The sequence below is a fragment of the Xenopus tropicalis genome, chromosome 7 (genome assembly GCF_000004195.4).
Source record: "Xenopus tropicalis strain Nigerian chromosome 7, UCB_Xtro_10.0, whole genome shotgun sequence".
NCBI classification, from domain to species: domain Eukaryota; kingdom Metazoa; phylum Chordata; class Amphibia; order Anura; family Pipidae; genus Xenopus; species Xenopus tropicalis.
In genome coordinates this window covers 18,642,378-18,658,371 of record NC_030683.2, presented here as the reverse complement: position 1 = coordinate 18,658,371, position 15,994 = coordinate 18,642,378, and the positions used below count along the sequence as shown (strand labels likewise).

The 15,994-nt window shown below is 40.6% G+C and overlaps 1 long non-coding RNA gene across 1 annotated transcript; it reads right to left on the bottom strand.

Moving 5' to 3' along the window:
• Window positions 1–1,729: 1,729 nt before the first annotated feature.
• Window positions 1,730–15,033, bottom strand: LOC116412257. The gene is made up of 3 exons (XR_004223628.1): window positions 14,948–15,033; window positions 2,917–3,250; window positions 1,730–1,958 (listed from the first exon to the last, which is right to left on the bottom strand). It is a non-coding gene; the product is annotated as an uncharacterized LOC116412257 (long non-coding RNA).
• Between the last annotated feature and the right edge of the window lie 961 nt (window positions 15,034–15,994).

Here is a 15,994-nt window from a genome sequence, read left to right as displayed (position 1 = left end):
ATATATATGTTTGTTTTTCACTCCAGATGAAGGTTTCTGTGTGAGACCGAAATGTTGAGTAATAAACCTTTCTATTTTTGCATTTACATTTTGCTCACAATTCTTTAAATCCTAGGAGTGCTGTCCTTGTTCCAGTATATATATATATATATGCCCCAAGCCTCAATTGCAGATTTCCATAGGCAATCTGGCATCAGAGCTGGGGGGGTTAGGGGGAAGCAGCACTCTGTGGAAGTGATGTCACTTCCCCAACATCGGTGCATGTGACCTCCCGTGTATGCTGCGCGTGGCGTCATACGCATGACATAGGGGCATATTTAGGTCCAGTGCCTCGGGCAGTACCGGACCTAAATACACCCCTGGCTGTATGGGGACCAGAGGAATTAATAGTATTACCAAAAACCTTGTGTTACTCATATGCTTCCACTTTCTCTGCTACTTTTTTCAATATCAGTTAGCGCAAGAGCCAGTGTCGGACTGGGACCCCAGGGGCCAACCAGAAAACCTTAGACCATAGGCCCACTCTCCAAACTATTTTTCCTCCTTTCCTCACCCAACCTCTTTATTCTCCTAGTCTCTTTTATTTACATGCTAGCATCTATTCTTCCATCTATTTCTCCTCTGTGTTCCCATTCAGAAATAGGGAATAACCATGAAGTAGGCCAAATGGTCAGGAGCAGGAGGGCCCACTGACACCTGGGCCCACCGGGAGTTTTCCTGGTATCCTGGGGGCCAGTCCGACACTGGCAAGAGCCAAGCATATTTTTGAACTATCAAAGTTTAATCTGCTCTTTCACTCAATATTCCTACCATGGCACCAGTATTCATGATCTCCTATCAGTAACAGGGATCCCTGCCATGAATATGGCCCTCTCACTGCTGCCATCAAACCCAGACCCCCTTTTGTACATGGTGTGATCTGGCTGGAATGGCTTTCTTTGCTCAGTCGACCATGGCCACCTTTAAAAGGTTTGCTATACAGGTCTGAATTTGTCTTAAAAACACCACTATGTTTTAAAAGGATATCCATAAGGAATCTATAAATATTCACATATATGGATTAATTATAAATACTGATTCCTGAGACAAGTGCCATATGCCCATACCACTTAGATTGTAAGCTCTACGGGGCAGGGACCTCCTTCCTACTGTGTCTCATACTACATGGCACTTATTCCCTGTGTATTTATACTTTTTTATTGTATTTATTATAACATTTGTCCTCCCTGTGTGTAATTGTGTATATTGTAAGATTGTACAGGGCTGCGTACCCTTGTGGCGCTTTATAAATAAAGTTATACATACATACCGTGCTCTGGTTGTGCGAGTAAGTTAAACCAGGACACTGGTTACACATTTTACCAATAGTGATGAGCGAATCTGCAAAACTGCAGAAAAAAATTGTAAACTGGCAAATTTTTGTTGTGGTGAATTTTGCGGCAGTTTCATGAAAAAAATTGCCATTGGCAAAATGCAGAATTTAGCAACAAAGCCAGGCCTGGTGAAAATTTTCGCTCATTACTATCCACCAAGTTTTGGACAAATAGGAGATGGAAATGTTATTGGAGAAAGAGGGGTTTGTTTGTTATTTAGTAGTTTGGTACCCTAATAAACCAGTGCTGTGTTGTATCCAATTCAATTTTGCTTAACCTCTTACTGAAATGCTTGGACTCAATTGTTAAATTCAAGAAATTATTGAAAACATAAAAGAGCTAGAACCAGACGATACAGATGGGTAACATGATTTAATAAAATGAAAATAACTTTTTTCAACACAAGAAATTCAGTTTTATTTTCAACACTGTGCAGACATAAGCAAATTGCACGTGGAATGGGAGAGCAGTTGGTCGTTGCTTCACTACAGATTCAAGACTATGAAGGAACTCAACACATACTCAAGAAGTAAAGCTTTTGCCATTTGTGGGCTGTGGATTTGTGTCTTTATCTCCTGGATAAAACTGAAAGGAAGAAACATAAATATGTTATATTGCCCATAAATACCAGGCACAAATCTGCCTAGTAACACAAAGAAACCAATCAGATACGGGCTATCAAATAGAACAGTAAACAGAACAGTAAAATGCTCACTGTTTTTGCCAAATGTTACTGCAGGGTTCCCAATCTTTTTTACTCGTGAGCAACATTTAAGTATAAAAGATGTTGGGGAGCAACACAAGCATGAAAAAAGTTCCTAGAGGGTGCCAAATAAGGGCTGTGATTGGCTATATGGTAGCCCAATGTGGACTGGCAGAATACAGGAGGCTCTGTTTGGCCGTATACGTGGTTTTATGCCTCCAAAACTTGCCACTAAGTCAGGAATTCAAAAATAACTCCCTGGTTTGGGGGCACTGAGAGCAACACCCAAGGGGTTGGGGAGCAACATGTTACCCCTGAGCCACTGGTTGGGGATCACTGTATTAGTCAATTTTTATTCTGACAAAACCCAGCAAAATCTCTAAATTTCGAGAGAAAAGAAAAAATTTCAAGGAAAGGGAAGGGCCATTGGCTTCTACATGAACTCGGCAAGTTTAATTTGGTGAATTGTCACATTTGGATTTTTAGCCGTTTAGGCACATAGGGGCCCATTCATTAAACCACAATTTCATAAATTATCGTGGTTACTCCGAATTTTTTCCAATCCTGTGTTTAACCACACAAAATTCGTGGTTTCATGAATGGGCCCCATAGTAAATCTCGGAAAAGTTGCAGCATTTTTTCTCTGTATCTTTTTTAAAAAAAAATCTAAATGGAATAAATAAAATCGATGGTCAGTAAATGAGCCCCCAGATGTTTGCTAACATCATTGATCTAACTGGCATAATGACACGTAAATCAGTTGCGGGGGTTTAACATGGACACAGACCCTTTATGATTCCTATAATAAAAGATAAAATGGATGTAGAGTTGAGTTCTTACCTTCAAGTTTATTCTCGCGCCTCTAGTAATGACTCTATATCCTGGAGGCCATAATCGTCTAGAAATTCCATGATGTCCTCCTTTGTAAAGTCTCCTTGCTGTATATTATATATCATGTGCTGACATATCGGTGCCATGGGGGCAGCCACGCTGGGGCTGATTTTGCCGGCACAAACCATATCTTGTAACAGTTGAGTCACTGCTTGAGCTTTGTTCTTATATTCAGGGCTATCAAGGACGGCATTTACAGCTGCTGCCATTTCATCAATCAGAACCAGAAGTTCGCGTTGTGTTTCCGATAGATTTTCATCCTTTTCACACGAGTAACTGCTATCTGTGGAATTTAATAGTGTTTTGTCATAAACACTGCTCTTCCCGAGCTGACACCAGCGCACACATTCAGCTTTGGAACACACAGAACATCTGAATGTGCCCACCTTTCTTTTGCACTCTCCTTGTTGCCTCTTGTAAGTAAGGGCTATTTACAAAACAGGTTCTAAATTGTCCTTGTGTAGATACAAGCAGCAATCAGTCAGCTGATGTACCACTCCAGCGAGTTTTTCTCAATTGGGCAATACTATGGACTCTATGGGGCACATTTACTAATCCACGGACGTCCGAAAGCGTTTTTTTCATAATGAACGGTATTTTTGCGATTTTTTTTCACGATTTTTTTGTATTTTGCGCAACTTTTTAGTCGCCGTTACGACTTTAACGTATATTTTCCGCAACTTTTTCGTCGCCGTCATGAAAAATTCGGATTGGTTTTTCCGAAGTTTACAATTGCTCAATACAAATAATCGCGAGAACGTCGGAAAAATTGCGCAAAATACGATAAAGTCGTGACGGCGATGACAAAAGTTGCGCAAAATACGAAAAAATCGCGACAGCAACGAAAAAACGCTAAATTTTCGTTTCCAATCCGATTTTTTCCCATTCGGGATTCGGATTCGATTAGTAAATGTGCCCCTATGGTATTGGCGGTTTATGTCTAATGATAGTGGCATTTCTGAAATAAATTTGTAGCCTGAATAACAGCGCAATAAACAGGGTTGCAGTGATCATGAACTAGAAAGAAAATTGTGAAACAAATTCTTTAAATGAACTTTTAGGGTTGATTTAGAGCTTAGAGTTTAATACATAAAAACTCACCCACGTTCTAATCATTCCTATGGGATTTTTAGAAGCATATTTATCAATAGGGATAAGCAAATTTTTTTGCCAGGCAAGGATTTGCAGCGAATTTCTGCATTTCGCCATTGGCGAATTGTTTCGCGAAACCTCTGTGAAAATTCGCTGCAGAAAAATGGATTAGAATCTTTTTTGTCGCGTCAAAAAAGGGTGCGGTTGCATCAACAAAAGGCAGACGACAAAAAAATAGCCGCGGTGACAAAAATAGATGCGGGTGACAAAAAATAGACGCGGGCAACAAAAAAATCATGTGATAAATGCGTTTTGCAAATTTTTCGAAAATTAGCGAAATTGCAAGAAAATGCGTGAAATTGCAAGAAAATTCAGGAAATTTGCGAAACAGCAAAATAATTTACGAAACGCATTTGTTGCGAATTTTTTTTTTTTTGGAACAGATTCGCTCATAACTATTTATCAATGGGTGAAAGTTGGAGTTACCATTTGATATATACGTTTATAAAAACCCCAAAGGATTGGGGGGGTTTATGGCGTGGTTTTATCAAACTGTGACATTGTGCTCTCCACAAAAAAAAAAATATCACCCAATTTCTAGTTATTCCTATGGATTTTTAGAAGTATATTTATCTAATGGTGAATTCTAACGTTTACCCATTGATAGGTTTGCTTCTAAAAATCCCATAGGAATCCATGAAATTGGGTGAATAATTTTGTGGTGAGCTCTAATCTCCCAGTTTGATAAATCTGCCCCATGTGTTAAGCTCTAAACTCACATTTTTATAAATCTGTCTTTTAGTATGAAGCAAACAGTGATATTCTGAGACTATTTGCGGTTGGTCTTCTTTTTTTTTTTTGTGGTTTTTTTTCACTTATTTAGCTTTTTGTTCAGCAGCTCTCTAGTTTGGAATTTAGACAGCTATCTGGTTGCTAGGTTTTGTTTACCTTAGCAAGCTGACAGTGGTTTAAATGAGAGTCTGGAAGATGAATAGGAGAGGGACTAAGGGGTAGATTTATCAAAATGTGAGTTAAGAGCTTAATACACAAAATTTCCCCCACCTTCTATTTATTCCTATGGGATGTTTAGAACTGTGTATTTATCAATGGGTGAAAGTTAGAACTCACTATTTGATAAATACACTTCTAAAAATCCCATAGGAATGAATAGAACGTGGGTGAGTTTTTATTTATGAAGTTTTAAATTCACATTTTCATAAATCTGCCCCTAAGTAATAAAAAGTAACAGTGATAATAAAATTGTAAACTCACAGAGCCATAGCTTTTGGCTGTTGGGGTCAGTGACCCCGATTTGAAAGCTGAACAGATCCAGACGTGGAAGGCAAATCATTTGAAAACTATAAAAAGTTGCTAGAAATACTGTAGGACATTCTATAACTTACTAAAGGTTAACAAAAAGCTAAATTAGCCCTTTAAAATGACTGTGGGAAGCAGGTTAGGCTTTATACCCCCCCTATGACTCTAGTATCTGTACAAACGCCCAGAGATTCCGTCCCCAACCCCTGACCTTACCTTCCCGCACTAAAGACAAAAGCAGGAGAGCGATGAAGGGAACCGGGAGCCCCATAATCATCCCTTTCACACAAGAACGGGAGCCAAATCTGAATATCCGTGATTCCCAACACTTCTATTTATTGTTCCTAACCACAAGCCGGACTTTGGAGCGGAACGCCCAGCTGCACTGGCAGGCATTGTTCTACCCGCCACTATGTATAATTGATGTGCAAGCGGGATATCAAAACTAATATAAACACAAGGGCATTTGGCCTACAAACATTGCCTAATGGCATCAAGTTGGTATATTAAACACATCTGTCATCTGCTCATAGTATATAAATGTTCTTTACCACTACAGTATTTATACTGAAACCCCTCTATAAATATTAAGATGCCCTCGTGTTTGGTGGAAGGACCTTCAGGTCAATAAAACATCATGGAGTTTATGGTTCCCTTATCTATTTATACATAGTTATTATATCTCCCAGGGTCAGACTGGGGGGTGCAGGGCCCACTGGGGCTCCCGCCCCAGGGGCCCTGCAGGTGCCCCAGCCGCGTCCCCTAACCCCCCCCCAGGGGCCCCCCTAACCCCCCCCCGCAGGGCCCCCACCTGACGTCCTCCCCGAGCGCGTATAAATTGAACGCGTCAGGGGAGGAACAGTCGGTAGGGGGAGCGCTGGCAAAGGTCGGACTGGGTCACTGGGGCCCACTAGGGCCGGGGCCCACCGGGATTTTTCCCGGTGTCCCGGCAGCCCAGTCCGAACCTGATATCTCCCCATAAAGGAAAACTATATCCCCAGAATGAATACTTAACCAACAAGTAGTTTGTATCATATTAAACGGCCTATTAAAGAATCTCACCAAACTAGAATTTATATTTCAGTAAATATTGCCCTTTTACATCCTTTCCCTTGAGCCGCCATTTTGTGATGGGCTGTGTGCTCCCTCAGAGATCAGCTGACAGGAAGTGATGCAGCTCTAACTGTAACAGGAAGTAGTGTGGGAGTAAAAGACTTTACCCAGTAATTGGCTAATAATGTGACCTAACTAAGCAATTACTTAAAAAAAGGTTGTTTTGTTTTTACTTCTAGATATTTTTGAAATTTACAAATGGGTTTTTGCCAGTACTTGATTTTTCTGATATTGTTACTCTAAAAATTGGAGTTTCAATATTTCAAAAATCACTCCCATAATTAGTAATTTATTAATGTTTGATTAACTTTTTTTTTGGCAAAAAAATTGTCAGGTTTGATCTGTTGAGTATCATCATTGAATCCTAAGGAGGTTTAGAATAGTAGAGGAATAGACTAGTCAGTAACAGCCTGTGTGTGAGTTTTCAAGGAGAAGTTAATCCTCTCATTGTTTTCCGTTTCACCCAGTTTCAAGGAGAAGTTAATCCCCTCATTGTTTTCTGTTTCACCCAGTTTCAAGGAGAACTTAATCCCCTCATTGTTTTCTGTTTCACCCAGTTTCAAGGAGAAGTTAATCCTCTCATTGTTTTCTGTTTCACCCAGTTTCAAGGAGAAGTTAATCCCCTCATTGTTTTCCATTGCACACATCTTCAAGGGGAAGTAAATCCCATTATTGTTTTCTATTTCACCCAGTTTCAAGGAGAAGTTAATCCTCTCATTGTTTTCTGTTTCACCCAGCTTCAAGGAGAAGTTAATCCTCTCATTGTTTTCTGTTTCACCCAGTTTCAAGGAGAAGTTAACCCTTTAAGTGCCAGCCGAATTCGTCATTTCGGTTCCCCCCAGTGCCAGACGTTTTTTAAGCATTTTGTACTCATTCACTTTAACAATGTTTTTTGGTAGGAAAACCTCCACGAAACTAGGGAAATTATATATCGTTTTTTTCGTCACTAATTGGGCTTCGACATACATACCAAATTTTATAACTTTTCTGGAGATATGATGTGTATTTTGGGTGAAATATGTAAAAAAAAAATAAAATTATGAAAAATTTCTGTATATTTTGAGGTTTTTTTCCATAGAAAAGTTAATTTTACTCACTTTTTTTTATTGTTTGTAAAAGCCCTGATACTCCCAATTCCAACGATACCAAATATGTGGTGGTACCCCACAGTTCCTGTCCAGAAGTAACCCCCAAACTAAGGCAATACTTAGTACAATATCACACCAGAACAAAGCAGAAAAGCGCTTGTAACAGTTAATGCAGCATAACTTATATGTAAATCTAAAATATCCCCTCATGTTTGGTATCTTTAGAAACTACAGACCTTCAGGTTTCTAGGTGCAATGTAGTTTTCACTCAAAAGCCAAATACCTTTTGTCAGTGCATTGTGAAATTTGGAACTTTTTATGACATTTTTTTTTTTTTTTCTAAAACGTAAACTTGGACGCATGATCAAATGTGGATTTGACAAAAAAAAATCTCATAAAAATTTTCTAACAAAGGCATATTTGAAAGACAAACTTCTCCTGAATAAAATGATGCCCCATATGTATGGGTGCACATAAAGACATGGGCACCAAACACTCCAAAGCAGGGGCAATGCACAAGGGCAATTACAGCTAAAAATGTGGGGGCTGCGCTCTATGTGCACTTCCTGCAGTTTTTCAGTGTTAACCCCCCCTACCTGTGAAATAACCCCCACAAACTATATATTTCTGAAAAGTGCACACCTTCAGCTATTCAGAGACACCACTCTTCTCTTTCTACATGGAAAATTGTGGCCGCAGTCCCTTGCAGAAGTCAGCGCTTTGGTCAGAAATCAAGGAAAAACCAGATAAAAAACCTAGATTTCTCCCCAAAATCTCCATGGCAACTACCAAAAACTTACTAACCATCAATCTGCAAGTTCCCCTGAATAAAACGATACCCCATATGTATGGGTGCACATAAAGACGTGGCCACCAAATGCCCCAAAACAGGGGCAATGCATAAGGGGAATTTCAGTTGAAATTTTGGGGGCTGCGCTCTATGTGCACTACCTGCAGTTTTTCAGTGATAACCCCCCCTACCTGTGAGATACCCCCACAATCTATATATTTACGAAAAGTGCACACCTTCAGCTATTCAGAGACACCACTCTTCTCTTTCTACATGGAAAATTGTGGCCGCAGTCCCTTGCAGAAGTCAGCGCTTTGGTCAGAAATCAAGGAAAAACCAGATACAACACTAGATTTTGGTCAGAAATCAAGGAAAAACCAGATAAAAAACCTAGATTTCTCCCCAAAATCTCCATGGCAACTACCAAAAACTTACTAACCATCAATCTGCAAGTTCCCCTGAATAAAACGATACCCCATATGTATGGGTGCACATAAAGACGTGGCCACCAAATGCCCCAAAACAGGGGCAATGCATAAGGGCAATTTCAGTTGAAATTTTGGGGGCTGCGCTCTATGTGCACTACCTGCAGTTTTTCAGTGTTAACCCCCCCTACCTGTGAGATAACCCCCACAATCTATATATTTACGAAAAGTGCAAACCTTCAGCTATTCAGAGACACCACTCTTCTCTTTCTACATGGAAAATTGTGGCCGCAGTCCCTTGCAGAAGTCAGCGCTTTGGTCAGAAATCAAGGAAAAACTAGATACAAACCTAGATTTCTCCCCAAAATCTCCATGGCAACTACCAAAAACTTACTAACCATCAATCTGCAAGTTCCCCTGAATAAAACGATACCCCATATGTATGGGTGCACATAAAGACGTGGCCACCAAATGCCCCAAAACAGGGGCAATGCATAAGGGGAATTTCAGTTGAAATTTTGGGGGCTGCGCTCTATGTGCACTACCTGCAGTTTTTCAGTGATAACCCCCCCTACCTGTGAGATACCCCCACAATCTATATATTTACGAAAAGTGCACACCTTCAGCTATTCAGAGACACCACTCTTCTCTTTCTACATGGAAAATTGTGGCCGCAGTCCCTTGCAGAAGTCAGCGCTTTGGTCAGAAATCAAGGAAAAACCAGATACAACACTAGATTTTGGTCAGAAATCAAGGAAAAACCAGATAAAAAACCTAGATTTCTCCCCAAAATCTCCATGGCAACTACCAAAAACTTACTAACCATCAATCTGCAAGTTCCCCTGAATAAAACGATACCCCATATGTATGGGTGCACATAAAGACGTGGCCACCAAATGCCCCAAAACAGGGGCAATGCATAAGGGCAATTTCAGTTGAAATTTTGGGGGCTGCGCTCTATGTGCACTACCTGCAGTTTTTCAGTGTTAACCCCCCCTACCTGTGAGATAACCCCCACAATCTATATATTTACGAAAAGTGCAAACCTTCAGCTATTCAGAGACACCACTCTTCTCTTTCTACATGGAAAATTGTGGCCGCAGTCCCTTGCAGAAGTCAGCGCTTTGGTCAGAAATCAAGGAAAAACTAGATACAAACCTAGATTTCTCCCCAAAATCTCCATGGCAACTACCAAAAACTTACTAACCATCAATCTGCAAGTTCCCCTGAATAAAACGATACCCCATATGTATGGGTGCACATAAAGACGTGGCCACCAAATGCCCCAAAACAGGGGCAATGCATAAGGGCAATTTCAGTTGAAATTTTGGGGGCTGTGCTCTATGTGCACTACCTGCAGTTTTTCAGTGATAACCCCCCCTACCTGTGAGATACCCCCACAATCTATATATTTACGAAAAGTGCACACCTTCAGCTATTCAGAGACACCACTCTTCTCTTTCTACATGGAAAATTGTGGCCGCAGTCCCTTGCAGAAGTCAGCGCTTTGGTCAGAAATCAAGGAAAAACCAGATACAACACTAGATTTTGGTCAGAAATCAAGGAAAAACCAGATAAAAACCTAGATTTCTCCCCAAAATCTCCATGGCAACTACCAAAAACTTACTAAACCTCAATTTGCAAGTTCCCCTGAATAAAACGATACCCCATATGTATGGGTGCACATAAAGACGTGGCCACCAAATGCCCCCAAACAGGGGCAATGCATAAGGGGGGGCTGTGCTCTATCTGCAGTTATTTAGTCTAAACACCCCCATACCTGTGAAATAACCCCCGCAAACTATATATTTCTGAAAAGTGCACACCTTCAGCTATTCAGAGACGCCACTCTCCTCTTTCTACATGGAAAATTGTGGCCGCAGTCCCTTGCAGAAGTTAGCGCTTTGGTCAGAAATCAAGGAAAAACTAGATACAAACCTAGATTTCTCCCCAAAATCTCCATGGCAACTACCAAAAACTTACTAACCATCAATCTGCAAGTTCCCCTGAATAAAACGATACCCCATATGTATGGGTGCACATAAAGACGTGGCCACCAAATGCCCCAAAACAGGGGCAATGCATAAGGGCAATTTCAGTTGAAATTTTGGGGGCTGTGCTCTATGTGCACTACCTGCAGTTTTTCAGTGATAACCCCCCCTACCTGTGAGATACCCCCACAATCTATATATTTACGAAAAGTGCACACCTTCAGCTATTCAGAGACACCACTCTTCTCTTTCTACATGGAAAATTGTGGCCGCAGTCCCTTGCAGAAGTCAGCGCTTTGGTCAGAAATCAAGGAAAAACCAGATACAACACTAGATTTTGGTCAGAAATCAAGGAAAAACCAGATAAAAACCTAGATTTCTCCCCAAAATCTCCATGGCAACTACCAAAAACTTACTAAACCTCAATTTGCAAGTTCCCCTGAATAAAACGATACCCCATATGTATGGGTGCACATAAAGACGTGGCCACCAAATGCCCCCAAACAGGGGCAATGCATAAGGGGGGGCTGTGCTCTATCTGCAGTTATTTAGTCTAAACACCCCCATACCTGTGAAATAACCCCCGCAAACTATATATTTCTGAAAAGTGCACACCTTCAGCTATTCAGAGACGCCACTCTCCTCTTTCTACATGGAAAATTGTGGCCGCAGTCCCTTGCAGAAGTTAGCGCTTTGGTCAGAAATCAAGGAAAAACCAGATACAAACCTAGATTTCTCCCCAAAATCTCCATGGCAACTACCAAAAACTTACTAACCATCAATCTGCAAGTTCCCCTGAATAAAACGATACCCCATATGTATGGGTGCACATAAAGACGTGGCCACCAAATGCCCCAAAACAGGGGCAATGCATAAGGGCAATTTCAGTTGAAATTTTGGGGGCTGCGCTCTATGTGCACTACCTGCAGTTTTTCAGTGATAACCCCCCCTACCTGTGAGATACCCCCACAATCTATATATTTACGAAAAGTGCACACCTTCAGCTATTCAGAGACACCACTCTTCTCTTTCTACATGGAAAATTGTGGCCGCAGTCCCTTGCAGAAGTCAGCGCTTTGGTCAGAAATCAAGGAAAAACCAGATACAACCCTAGATTTTGGTCAGAAATCAAGGAAAAACCAGATAAAAACCTAGATTTCTCCCCAAAATCTCCATGGCAACTACCAAAAACTTACTAAACCTCAATTTGCAAGTTCCCCTGAATAAAACGATACCCCATATGTATGGGTGCACATAAAGACGTGGCCACCAAATGCCCCCAAACAGGGGCAATGCATAAGGGGGGGCTGTGCTCTATCTGCAGTTATTTAGTCTAAACACCCCCATACCTGTGAAATAACCCCCGCAAACTATATATTTCTGAAAAGTGCACACCTTCAGCTATTCAGAGACGCCACTCTCCTCTTTCTACATGGAAAATTGTGGCCGCAGTCCCTTGCAGAAGTTAGCGCTTTGGTCAGAAATCAAGGAAAAACCAGATAAAAAACCTAGATTTCTCCCCAAAATCTCCATGGCAACTACCAAAAACTTACTAACCATCAATCTGCAAGTTCCCCTGAATAAAACGATACCTATGTCTGGTTGCACATAAGTACATGGCCGCCAAACCTGAAAATGCATAATATTGGGGCTGCACTCTATGCACCCCTTTTTTTTTGCCTGCACCCGAATGAATGGGATACGCTCGGGTGCAGGCACATGTAGCCGATATACGCATGAAAACGCGTGAGAATGCAAAGTCTCGCGTTTTCATGCGTATATCGGCTACACGTGCCTGCACCCGAGCGTATCCCATTCATTCAGGTGCAGGCACAAGTAGCAGGCGTAGGGCTGAATTTTCGGCAAGCGTTTTTCCACTTGCTGAAAAAATCAGCCCTACGCCTCGTGTGGCATCAGCCTAACCCTTGGCAATAGAAACTACCAGAACAATCTTAGCACCTCTGGACCTTTCTAGAACAACTGAAATCAAATGGAATAAAACCACTAAAAGCAATCAAAGAACAATAGTTGCAATGAAATCGGTAAGAGCCCTGGATCCACCAATGTCACTGCAAAAGCAACCTTTTTGGGGGCACTAAACACACAATAAAGAACAATGCAAAGATAAAACACTGTAAAATCCAATAAAACCACCTAAACCAACAGAAGAACAATAATTGCAATGAAATCGGTGGTCAGAGCCCTGGATCCACCAACGTCACTGCAAATTCAGCACCCAATAGCAATACAAAAAGTTACAGTGCAATAGAATAATTCAAAAACAGAAATCAATTATGAAAATGCCAAAAAAACACTAAAATGCAACCAAATAAATCAGATAATTATAGAGCAAGATCAGAAATAAAGTTTTAGTAAAAAAAAAGACTGCCAAAGAAAGCAAAGACAGAAAGAAAAGAAAAGAAAGAAAGAAAAAAAAAAAAAAAAAAAAAAAAAGTGTAAGTGTAAGTGTGTGTGTAAGTGTCTGTGTGTGCTTGGGAAAGTTGTAAATCAGTGTGTATGTGTACAAAAGTGTAATAATGACAAAGATAGAAGAAAAAATGCAAAAAAAAAAAAAAAAATTTTTTAGACAGTTGAGATAGAAATAAGCAAAATAAACAGTGGTAGAGAGTTGTAGTTCAGCTTACCCAAGGCAGGCAGACGATCAGGGGCGATCAGGGGCGATCAATCCAGCAGGAAGGCAGCAGGGGAGCTCCATCTCGTCCGAAGTGCGCAGCAGGAGTGAGGGAGCCGACAGTAGGCGGCGCTATTTAAAGGGACAGCAGTGGACACGTCATCAACGCGTGTCCACTGCTGTCATTGGCTGGCGACGCGATCGGTGCGGCTCGGGGACCCGGATCGGTGAGTATGTCTATGTTTGCTCGTTGCCTAGGGGGATCTGAGGGGTTTACAAGCGCTGCGCTGCTTTAAAAGCGAGCGCAGCGCTTGTAAACCCGACAGTGCCATTGGACGTAGATTCTACGTCCCATGGCACTTTGGTCCCTTGGTACCTGGGACGTAGAATCTACGTCCCTTGGCACTTAAAGGGTTAATCCTCTCATTGTTTTCTGTTTCACCCAGTTTCAAGGAGAAGTTAATCCTCTTATTGTTTTCTGTTTCACCCAGTTTCAAGGAGAAGTTAATCCCCTCATTGTTTTCTATTTCACACATCTTCAAGGGGAAGTAAATCCCATTATTGTTTTCTATTTCACCCAGTTTCAAGGAGAAGTTAATCCTCTCATTGTTTTCTATTTCACCCAGTTTCAAGGAGAAGTTAATCCCCTCATTGTTTTCTATTTCACCCAGTTTCAAGGAGAAGTTAATCCCCTCATTGTTTTCTGTTTCACCCAGTTTCAAGGAGAAGTTAATCCCCTCATTGTTTTCTGTTTCACCCAGTTTCAAGGAGAAGTTAACCCCCTCATTGTTTTCTATTTCACACATCTTCAAGGGGAAGTACATCCCATTATTGTTTTCTATTTCACCCAGTTTCAAGGAGAAGTTAATCCCCTCATTGTTTTCTGTTTCACCCAGTTTCAAGGAGAAGTTAATCCTCTCATTGTTTTCTGTTTCACCCAGTTTCAAGGAGAAGTTAATCCCCTCATTGTTTTCTGTTTCACCCAGTTTCAAGGAGAAGTTAATCCTCTCATTGTTTTCTGTTTCACCCAGTTTCAAGGAGAAGTTAATCATCTCATTGTTTTCTGTTTCACCCAGTTTCAAGGAGAAGTTAATCCTCTCATTGTTTTCTGTTTCACCCAGTTTCAAGGAGAAGTTAACCCCCTCATTGTTTTCTATTTCACACATCTTCAAGGGGAAGTAAATCCCATTATTGTTTTCTATTTCACCCAGTTTCAAGTGAAACCTAAACACATTATTGTTTTCCAAGAATGAGTGACAGATAGCCTCAGATCCTTCCAGCTTCGCACATAGTAACAGTTGACCCCCTTTCAAGATTCCTTCTATAAAGGAAATGTAAACCATCTTGTGAAGCAGTAACCCTTTCAATGTCTGTCACTATTCACAAATATATAAATATATAATATTCTCCTATGCATATAAGGTTAGGACTACTGCTTTTACAATAATATATCAAGGAGTTGTATTGTAGAATTCCATCAGAACCCAAAAAGATTGCTTTTCTCTTGGATGAGCTCACTAATAAGTACCCACCTAGTGAAAGTTCTTCATTTCAAGCCCTTACTAATTGATCTTAACTTGCAGCAACATTCCCATGTCAGCATTCAAGGAGAGTGGAGAACTTATGGTGGGACACGGTGATCTCAAGCGCCACTATTTATAGCAGGATTTTGGCACAAGAGCAGGATAACCCGTCACAATGAGTCAGGCTAAATGCCATGTATTGTTCTACTGGGGACACAGTTATAATTATACATGTTTATTAAAGTGATAATAACATCCAAAAATCATTTTGAATAATATTCCAACTTGGTTTCATTTAAGAAAACTGGTCAACTTGGGTTTTTTTATAACTTCAACCACTTTTTAAATATGTGGGTAATTACGTTTGGCTGATTAGTGTTTAAAAAACATTAAAATATATAATTTTTAATATAACCATTTTCTTTTTGCAGAAGGTAACATGCTCTCTTTCTCCCTCATTATATAGTCACATGATTCAAAATCACTAATCACTGCTTTACAGGTTTGAGAGATAATATACTCATATACTTTTCTAGTTATCTTCCCTTCCTTCCTTCCTTCCTTCCTTCCTTCCTTCCTTCCTTCCTTCCTTCCTTCCTTCTTTCTTTCTTTCTTTCTTTCTTTCTTTCTTTCTTTCTTTCTTTCTTTCTTTCTTTCTTTCTTTCCTTCCTTCCTTCTTTCTTTCCTTCTTTCTTTCCTTCTTTCTTTCCTTTCTTTCCTTCCTTCCTTCCTTCCTTCCTTCCTTTCTTTCTTTCTTTCTTTCTTTCTTTCTTTCTTTCTTTCTTTCTTTCTTTCTTTCTTTCTTTCATGTCATAGAACAAAAGGAGGTTATACCACTGGTACCCTGACACCAAGAGAACCAACCTGATGGGCCCCAGCTCTCATGGGCCCTGCTGACCCAGGTCCTCTTCCCTGCTCTGGCCGCACTCGTCAAAGTTACATAGGGTTGAAAAAAGACCAGAGTCCATCAAGTTCAACCCTTCCAAGTAAACCTACCATAACCTACCATAGGTTGGTAAGTATACTTACCAACCTATACACTCACATACATAAATA